The following is a 6481-nucleotide window of genomic DNA, read 5'->3' as shown; positions in this document are numbered from 1 at the left end:
GGCAATCAACCTTCTGGTCTGGCTATTCTTTACTTCTCCCTATGAAGTAAAATCTAAAAAGACACACACACGATATTTATGGAAGGACCTCCCAATGAATTAGGAAAAATTATTACTCAGAAGATCTAACAGAAACAAGACTGTCTACACTGTATGAATTAAACATACATGAATTAGGACACTGAGCCTTCCATTCTTTAGTAACAGAACTGATGCTGTCCTGAAAATGACATTAATGAATTAGACTGGTATATGAAAACCTTCTGCATCTGCTCTAGAGGTTGGAATGAGGATGTTAAATGAGGCAGCAGACAACAAGGACGTGCTGCTTAGGGAAGCTGAATATCACTTCTGTGCTTGTGGAGTTCTGCAGTTTGGATGAAGGTCACAGGTTATCTCCAGCTACATGAAAATGAGTGATAAATACACACTGTTGGTCTTAGACTGAAAGCAGTACTGGGCAAAGAGAGTCAAAATATGGAATATTACTCAAAATCATCCCCTGGTTTTCTAAAGATCATAATCTTCTATTAGAAGACAGTTTGTTACCTTCTCCTAATAGTAAAGCTGTAGTAGTAAAAGCACCTCAATCTTGTAGAAGTATCTAAGATACACAGAATAAGTAAGGTATATGCAGTGAGAGCACCCTAAAAACATCACAAGAGGAGTGACAATTTCTGGGATAGTAATGACATGAACGAGTATCTAAACGTTAAGTCTGAGTGAATAAGAGAATTTTTCAACTAATGGATCAGGGAAAATGTGAAAGGATGAGATATGTGATTAAAGATCATAGTGTATTCGGTTAACACAGGTGGAAAATATATGACTTTGATGCTGTACTACAACATATTTTAATTGATTTGTGTGTAGTTTTAGTTTTATACATGCACAATTTTTTAGAACACATCTTTAGACTGGGACAAACAATAAAGGAAATCCATTGTATGACTTTACATTGATCCCAACATCACTCACTGGAATATCTTAACATTTCCTGCACAGATTCCCATTCGTTAAGATGACAACCTTGAGAAGAAGGAAACCTATAACTGCCATTCAGAGAAGGTCTAAAATTTCAATTGCTGTTTGAACACAAAGGAGCTTTGACATGCTGTGGTTTATTGAAGCACTCCTGCAGTTATAGACACATCTTTAACCACCCTACCCTCTCCCTCTTCCTCCATCCACCACTGATTGATGCAACTGGAAGATTCAGTAACTGCAGAGCAAAGTCCCGCTTACTTCCAGCTCTCCTGCCCCAGCAAATGCTCAGCTCTTCTGGGAAGATGGAGCTATGCCATAAGCACATTGCACCTGAAAGGAGATGAAACCTTCCCTTCAAAGACACATGTGACCAGGTTTTTGGAACTGCCTGATGTGGCCAGTTCTCATCTGTTTTCCATAAAGAAGGAAAAGAGCCCTGTATTCTCCTCTTCATGATAGTTCAAGTATGAATTCCAAAGAACAGAGATGCCAGGACTTGTCAGTGACATGACTAACAATTTTATGAGAACTGGCAAAACAGTTCATTTCTCCTACATCTTATTCTCAGAAACCTTGGAATTGTTTTGTCTGAAAGATTTGGGGGGAGGAAGGTGGACTTAATTCTCACAACTATATTAAATATTCAGTACATCTGATATTCTGTTGTCAACACGCAAAATATAGTTTAATTATGATAAGCCATACTGGAATCATTTACAATACATAAATGTGAAAAAACAGCATTAAATTATTTCTTGTTCCATGTGGAAAAATATAGACCTTCCAACCCCCCAAGAAAGTAAGACAAGGCACAATAAATTCTGGTAATTCTCTTTCTTCTGACTTTTCAGTTCCATCACAGCTCTCAAAACTAAGATTTATGTGCTATTTTGCATCTGTATCTGTTGTTGATTTTCCCCCCCTACAGGGATATAGGTGAATAAGTTTGGACAGGAAACGGTATCCCTCAAGCCAAACTGAAAGGTTTATAAAGTTGCTAAGAAAAGTTTGGGTCAGGGCCTAAATATCAATCATCTGCTCACTGTCTTTTTAAACGAGCTCAGGCATTTTCCCAACTGTTCCCAGCAGGTCTCTGCCACTATTTTAAACTAAGATTTCAGCCATTTTTTTTCCCCTGTGTTGACCTCACTAATTTTTCTTTCTCCCCCTCTTTACCTGCCAAAGGCATCCATCAGGATTTTGCCAAAGGCTATCTGCTTTTGAAGTTGAGAGGAATTCACTAATCGTGAGTGTCAAATCCACAGTAAATGCCATGGCCATATGGTATATGCTGCTTTTGGGAATTAGCTCAAAAGGCCTAGCTGTGAGAAGGCCGGCTGTATGTCAGGAGGGTTTTACTGCTAACTTTCATAACTCATGTCAGCTCTTTCAGTTTCTGTATGCATTGGCTTCAGGGAGTGCAACTGTTCCCTGAATTTATAAAAATGTTGTCAAGATCCCTTGATCTTGCTTCCTCTGTCTCTCTCGCACAAACACATCCAAACACATTTATATACACAGTGGAATAGCATGCACAGTGGCATGCAAATCTAGCAAAAGAGAAGCTTGTAAATAAATAGCATGTCATTCTGCTTACTCAATACATTTCTCTGGGTGTTAAACTCATGATAAACATATCATAAGCCCCGATGAAGGCTCTACAGCCTGTCCCATCACACCATCCTGAGTGTAACTCTGCAATGCATAGGAAGACATAAGTTTGAAAAACAGAGCAGAAATAGCTCCCCTAAGGGCAAGGGGCTGACATAGCTGAAACATAACTAACTGGAGAGCATTTGTTTTCACTAAAGAAGGAAGTGTCAGTGACACATCTCTGTGCCTGTGGAGGTGTACTGTACATGCAAAGCAAAAAGAAATCCACCTTCTTTAAAAAATTGGCCATTAATACATAAATATGTCTGTGTTGAAATCCCTCAGACGGTACCATTCTTAACAAGAACTACACACAAGACTAAGAAATTCTGCAGAGAATCACGCTTTTGTGATCCAAAGAGGCAAGGAGAAAGAAAACCACATATGAAGAGTTTAACATACCCACTTAGTGATAGAAAAAGAATTATTACAAAAATAAATGTCAGTCCCCTTGAAACACTTGAGTCAGCGCTCTCAACTTTCTCTGATGCTGTAGGAAGGTGTGAATGTCCTCCATGTGTCACATCATCCGCACCAGCCACACAGGAATGTCTCCAATGCACCTCAGAGCCTTTCAAGGACCACTCCCCTCTAATTTATGTATAGTCTGTTAACATCCTCTTGGAGCAAACAGAAATAATACTTTTAAAAGACATTTATACTTCAGAAACATGTGCCCCGACACAACAAAAAACCCAGATTTTAATACTGCCCCGAGGCAGAATTCATCCATCTTTAAGGCTTCTATTATGTATTTCCTGGTTAGTAATACAAAAAGAACTGCTGGCAGTATCACATCGAAACCAAAGTGGCAGAATCAGAAAAACTACTGAAAAGTTTACCTTTATAGGAAAGCTTCAGTCTTGGGATATTTTGTTTTGACGTTCCAGTGACTGGAAGGAACAGCATCGCTAAAGACAGCAGGCTGCAGGCATGTGGCACTTGCAAAGCTCTCATTCTGCTCTCCTCTTCTGTATCTTCTTTTGTACTATGGTGAAATATCTCCCCACTTTTCAAACAATCCAAGTTTTATCTGGAAGAAAAAAAGAAAACATCTGTAGATCTGCTTTACTGCATAAGCAACAATTCTGTAAGCAAGCCAGACCTATTTCTAAAGAGCACCTCAGTTAATTTCTTTGCTACGAAAGTATTTTTCCTCTAGTACAAGTAAATATGTTTTGTTTCTTTAATACTAAATTTACACATTTTGACATTGGAAAAATATGTAAACTTTTCAAACACCAATGTCTAGCCTAGCTAACGTTTAAGCACAAATTAAATTAATGCAGTATCCATAAAAAGAACATTTGACATTCAAAAGTGACCATGCAACTTGATAGTTAATACCAGTCCATTGGATATCTTACATGTTTTATAACTCTTTTTGTCTCAGTACAACAGCTATTGTGTGTTTATGCTATGACTAGAATGAACTGTAATGTCTCAGATGCCATGGGGGTACAAGCTGAGTTAACAGTGAGTACTTACCCATCAAAAACTAAACTAAGAAAACTGGAAAGAGCAAGCAGTTGTGTTTAGTTTTAATAGAGAAAAAAGTCAAAGCGGATGATGGATTTAAAAGTGCTTTCAGTATGATATTTCCAGCAGAACAACTGCCTCAACTCATCCACCAAAATGTCCTATAAACTTTAATGAGTGTTTCAGGCTGGGGTCAATAGGCTGATAGGGGATTTTGTTAGCACAGTGTGCAACTAAGCCAGCTTTGCAACACTTTTCACTTAGTAAGAATCATTCATATTCCATAAATCTTGAAGTGTTTTACAACTGAAAGCAATTATCACTGCCCTTATTTTCCCTATGCAAAAACGGAACCATAAAGCTGCAGTGAACCTATTTCCTCAAGGTCACACAGCAAGCACAGTAGTTGAAAAGAAAACAGCAACAGCAGTCCTGCTGTCCTTTGTACCCAGCTATCAAGGATCCCTTTTGCCCAATAACTCGACTTTTGCACATGAAATTATTTGAAATGGCATCTTGAGTTCTGAAGGCAAAACTTCATGGTTAATAAATCACAGAGATCAGAGTATGAAAATATTTGTGAGACCAGATCCTTCCCCCTGCAAGTGCCTGATGCTAGAGGTCAAGGGAGATGGCTGGTGAAATGACAAATGTCAGTGTTTGAGTAATGCTGTAAAACCAAGGAGTAAGGAAATGTTATGGTTAGTCAAGAGATTAATGGCTCATGATGTGCCATGAAAATTCTTTTCTGAAAGGTACTGGAGCTGCCTGATTAAAAGAGCAATCCTAGTGCCCACATCAGCCAGCACTTGCACAGACACCAAAGGAGAGGTTCCTTGCAAGTCCATGAGAGATGCAGCACAGCTTGTGGCCCCTGAGCCTTTCCACCGGTCTGTTATTTGAACTCCTGCAGCACTGGGTCTTGCAATTCTGTGAGCTACAGCAGCACCCAGAACCAATTCGGCACCTCCTGATACAGGCAGTTCATCCTTCCTGGCATGAAAGGATGGAAACAGAATCCCTTCCGTTCTCTCTGACACAGGAAATCTTTCTCAGATGAAACTTGGGCTTTCTGAGCCTCCAGACTTTCGCTCAATAGCAAAAGACAAGGAAGTGTGCAAGAAGAGCATGATGGTGAAAAAGAGGGAAACAATTCGTAAAATCCCCAAAGCATAATTCCTATTGCAGAACACTAAGCTTCTTCCTTCTCAGTCCCCTCTTCAACACTCATATGCAGTGTCTGAATGCACTACTCTTGGCCAAGTGTGAGTACATGTTCACGAAATGACATGGAGAGAAAACAGACAAACATGAAATGCCTGTTTCATCTTTCTCTTCCCTTTATTACAGTATCAGATCCTAAAGGAACACCCTTACTTCTTCTGTGCCAACACATCTATCTGAGGGTGGACCACGAAGGACTAAAGTGGATTAGACTATCCCAGGGTTAAATCGCCTTTAAGAAATTTATTTAGAGGTGAAAAAGGGGAAAAGAAGGAGAGGGGACAAGGGGGAAGAATATATGAAGATGAGACACCAGCCCTGTTCATCTTCAGCAGGATGATAGTGACAAACCATACTTCAAAAAGAAGCAATTAAGAGGGAGCCAGTCTCACTGCAAGTATGTTGAGAAGTCACGGCCTGAAGGTCTGGGCCTCAGCCAACAGGGAACTCACCAAAGGATATGGGGCTCATTTTCTTGAGGCAAATTACTGTGAAGAATCAGGACTAAATTTGACTAAAAAAACAGTTGCATCAATGCACTGTCATTTGCTGAATTGATTGAGAATCAGCACCAAACTCGGCCCTTCGGCCATAGCTCACAACCTCACTTTTTCATGTAGGCTTTTTTTGCTAATGGGAACCTTCCTTTTTTCTTGGTTGGGTTTTTTTTTCCCCTTTCCCCTTTTATTTGAATAATGTCTGTGAAAAACCATTTGCTTTCACGAGGCGGTTAGTTTACACTGGAGGCAGCAGCTCTGTGAGCTCGAGCCAACCCTGTCCTGTCTTTAGATTCATTGCAATCTGGCCACATTGTCACATATATTTTTAGTTTATGATGATCCTCTAATACAATTCCAGCTTCCACACAGAGTCCTTCCAACAGTCTAGCTCAGGTTAATGAACTTCAGGACACTTCTCTTCTGCAGGAATTTCGAGGCCCAGGGGGTGGCTGTGCCCAAGAGATTTGCCAAAATCCGCTACGATTTCACCGCGCGAAACGCCAGTGAGCTCTCGGTGCTGAAGGATGAAATCCTGGAGGTACGTGACCGCTCCTGGAAAAGGTGTGTCCCCCAGGGGCAGGAGAGAGCTCGGGATAGCAACAAGCACCAACTCCATTTTCCCTGGTGGTATCTCAGCA

The 6481-nt window shown here is 40.3% G+C and overlaps 1 pseudogene across 1 annotated transcript in view; it reads left to right on the top strand.

The window, feature by feature from the left end:
• Positions 1–6269: 6269 nt before the first annotated feature.
• LOC309585764 (epidermal growth factor receptor kinase substrate 8-like protein 2) overlaps positions 6270–6481 on the top strand; it is a 108128-nt pseudogene continuing 107916 nt past the window's right edge. The window contains exon 1 of the transcript in view: positions 6270–6381. The product of the transcript in view is annotated as an epidermal growth factor receptor kinase substrate 8-like protein 2 (transcript). The remainder of the gene's footprint in view (positions 6382–6481) is intronic.

This window comes from Coloeus monedula, assembly GCF_965178545.1.
Source record: "Coloeus monedula genome assembly, contig: HAP1_SCAFFOLD_285, whole genome shotgun sequence".
Lineage (NCBI taxonomy): Eukaryota > Metazoa > Chordata > Aves > Passeriformes > Corvidae > Coloeus > Coloeus monedula.
The sequence above is the reverse complement of the archived record's forward strand: the minus strand, read 5'-3'. Positions and strand labels throughout refer to the sequence as shown.